Source organism: Suricata suricatta, chromosome 8 (assembly GCF_006229205.1).
Source record: "Suricata suricatta isolate VVHF042 chromosome 8, meerkat_22Aug2017_6uvM2_HiC, whole genome shotgun sequence".
NCBI lineage: Eukaryota > Metazoa > Chordata > Mammalia > Carnivora > Herpestidae > Suricata > Suricata suricatta.
Genome location: NC_043707.1, coordinates 136,343,129 through 136,346,560, shown reverse-complemented (window position 1 = coordinate 136,346,560; position 3,432 = coordinate 136,343,129). Strand labels below are relative to the sequence as shown.

The 3,432-nt window shown below is 47.4% G+C and overlaps 1 long non-coding RNA gene across 1 annotated transcript; it reads left to right on the top strand.

The window, feature by feature from the left end:
- The first annotated feature begins 1,811 nt into the window (after positions 1–1,811).
- Positions 1,812–3,116, top strand: LOC115300122. The gene is made up of 3 exons (XR_003912508.1): positions 1,812–1,973; positions 2,584–2,731; positions 3,072–3,116. It is a non-coding gene; the product is annotated as an uncharacterized LOC115300122 (long non-coding RNA).
- The last annotated feature ends 316 nt before the right edge of the window (positions 3,117–3,432 follow it).

Here is a 3,432-nt window from a genome sequence, read left to right as displayed (position 1 = left end):
TCTGACAGGCATTGTTCTAGGCGATTTACATGTATAACTTATTTAATCCTCTCAACAACCCTGTGGGGTCAGGGGACCTGCTCTGGGTCAGAGCTGGTGAAAGGTGGGGCTGAGACCTAGGCCAGGCTCTCCCACCACACCTGGGCCTCCAAGCCCCTCAGGCTCTTCGACTGGGAAGGGGCTCGGCCCCCCACCAGGCTCCTGGTAAGGGTGGCTCAGACAGACTTTCCTGGGGGTTTGCTGCCGGGTTAGTAGTTTTTCCTGAGTAACCTGTAGACTGTGAAAGTTCCTGTTTTGCTTCACCTCCCTCAAATTCTCCTATGAAAGTTAGTAACTGCAGATTTGGCCTACGTACCCCCTAGAAGGGTGCATTAAGGTATCAATTTTATATTCTGTGACCACTTCAAGCAATTCTTTGGAAGCCCTCAATCTTTAATGATCTACTGACATGCGACCATCACAGACCCCGTTACACCACGATACTCAGTATCACACGGGTCCGTCTTTCTGCATAAAAAGGCGATACTACATATATCCAATGGGCCTCCTTTCAATATACTCTCTTGGCTGGGATCCCAGTGATGGCATTGTAATCAGGCTCTATTCTAAAGTTCTGGAATTTAATAACAGAAAGTCTTGCATTTGTAAAGGATACTGCAAATTATAAAGCACTTTCTGACACATTATCTCACCTGATTCCCAAAACCTCCCTGGAGGAGGAGGCAGGGACGACATTGTGCAGATGAGGTAGTGAAAACACCTTTCTGTTCACAGAAGGGCCATGGCGGCTCTTCTGCCCGGTGACCCAGCATTTCCGGAGGAAGCTCCAGGCCTCTCCTCCCCACAGCATCTTCCTTTCAGGCAACAACCTCCTGGCTCTTGTCAATGTTCTTATTTATAAATGGGGAAACTGACACAGGGATGGCCCAGTGAAACGTACAGACCTAATCGCAAGTCCATCATGGAGATCAGAACTCCACTCACAGGGTTTTACCCACAAACTCTCAGAAGGCAAGGATGAGTGATTCTCCCGAGTCGTTATCAGATGCTTATTCTGGAGCAGACACTATGCTAGTGAAGGAGACAGAGCTGCCACCTGAGGAAGCCCCACTCTACTGAGGAGACAACCAGCAAGCAAGCAACTCCCGACTGTGACAGCCTCCAAGGGAGGATCAGGAAGGGAGACCGGATGTATGCAGGCGGTTAGGGAAGAGCTCTCTGAGGTGACTTTTTAAGTTGGAATTTACAGATGAAAAAGAGGCAGCGTGAGAGGAGTCAGAACGTTTGAAGCCAAGGGAATGATATTTTAAAAACTCTCTAACTGGCCAATTTCATGTTCCGTGGATCTTCGATAAAAGCTGTGGACAAGGTCACGTCCTGTCATCCTTGCCATCCCGCTGCTTCCTCCGCACCGAGGGGTGTGGCACTCTGGAGTGGGCACGGCCCTGGGCTTGACAAATACACTCCCTGGGGACGCTGGTCTTTTAGTAAGCCTGCCCCATTTTTCAGTATATGGGATTGGTTTCAAGTATCAATGACTCCAAATTGCAGTCGTTCTGAATCTGAATGCCACATTAACTTTTCCCCACCTTAAAGCAAATTTCTCTATTATGTTAGCTAGTAACTAACTAATGTTTGGAACTCTGAAACTCACAGTTTCATCCACCTTTACAAGGTGCGTGCATTTATGCTGTGGGGATAATGCCAGAAAAGCCACAACTGGATCTTGTCTATCTAGTGATCTAGGGAGTTATTCATTAGCTCCTACAAAGCACAGCCAAACACCAGCACCAAAAGACGGGAAAGGAATCCTGATGATGAGGTTCCAATTCAGATTTATTTAGATTAAAAGCAAAGCTGTTTCTCTGGTAGAGGGAGCTGATGACATTCAAATTCCTGGAACTACCCTGGGCACCACCTTTCCCTCCTCTGCTCACCTTCCTAAAGCAACCTGATGGCATGCAGACATTCAGGTCAGTTTCAAGCATGTCAGATTGTACCTGTAATTTAGGCAACTTGCTCTTAAAAGCTACCATTAGTATTAGCTGAGAGGGAGTATTATCTGGTTCAACTTCTGAGAAGCGGCAGTTAGGAGTTGTTTTCACACAAAAACTCAAGTCCACAGTATAATTAAATCTCACAGTAAGAGTGACCAGCACCAATTGTGAACTGAAAGAAGGAAAAACAATGTACTGAAAGAGTAATTTTACCTATCTGTTGAAAATACGAATAATTCAGACATTTCATAATAGCCATAAAAAGATTTGCTTTCCACCCTTATCAGTGACTGGCCCAATCCTGCTGAGCTTTAAGACGTAAAATGTGCTTTCACGCAATTAGTTATCAACCATCAACTATGCTGCGTCAGATAGAAGCTGTGGAGGAAGAGTTCCTGCCCTGAAGGAGTTTACAATCTAATATATGTTAGGTTATAAATGGTCAGCCCAGGATCTCTAGCACCTGTTAACCAGCACCCACTGAAACACAGAGGTGAAAAGACACCTGTGCGAAATGAGGAGCATGACAAGATGGTGTCTGAAGTCCTGGCTAACACCTGTATGTATTTCTCTTCCCACCTGCTAGCACCCGGAGAAGATGCCAGGACCGTTCGGGATGCGGTGCTGGTAATCACCACAGCACAATGAACGAGAAACCAACTTTTATTCTGTCTCGGCGAAATTTGGTCATTCCGTGCAATGGGTACCTGGCCTCCTGTCTTTGGTCTGTTTAGGTAAAACCTTGCTTAAAGCTATAATTACGGGGAGGGAGGGACAAGACTTGGTACGGTGAACTTACTTCAGTATCCTCAACACACACACACGCTTTGCGTTTCTTACACATTTATAAAAACCGAAAACTGTGCAGAACGCCGTGAATGAGAAGAAAGAGAAAGAAGAAGAAGGTATTTTAACCTCACCTTTCTTCACCTCTGACAGTTGCTTAGAAACCAGTCCGGCCCTACCTGTGTTGCAGGTGTACCTCAAGTCACCAACACATCTCTTTTAAAGCTACAGTCTCTTCTGACTGCACTTGAGTTCATGACTAACAATCTATTCATATTTTTTTATCAGGGAAGAGACTGGTTCCTTTCAAGCAATGACGAAATCCTAATAAAGACCTCGCAAGCACCAATACGGCACCAATCACGGTTAAGAAGTCATCTAATTCGTACAAGGCTGTGACACACACACACACACACACACACACACACACGACCCCGCACGACCCCCTCTTCCCTCGGAAACAGTAGGAAACAGTATCTGGGACGCTCAGAGCAAAGGACCGCGACTCTGAGACAGCCGGAGGGGGCCCGGAACTGCTCCGCGGGTTTCCAGGACCCCCGGCGGGGGACCACCGCCGCCGTCGCCTAAGAGCCGGAGCCGGGGGACCGCGGGGCCGGCCATCCCCCGGCACAGCCTCCGGGACGCGACG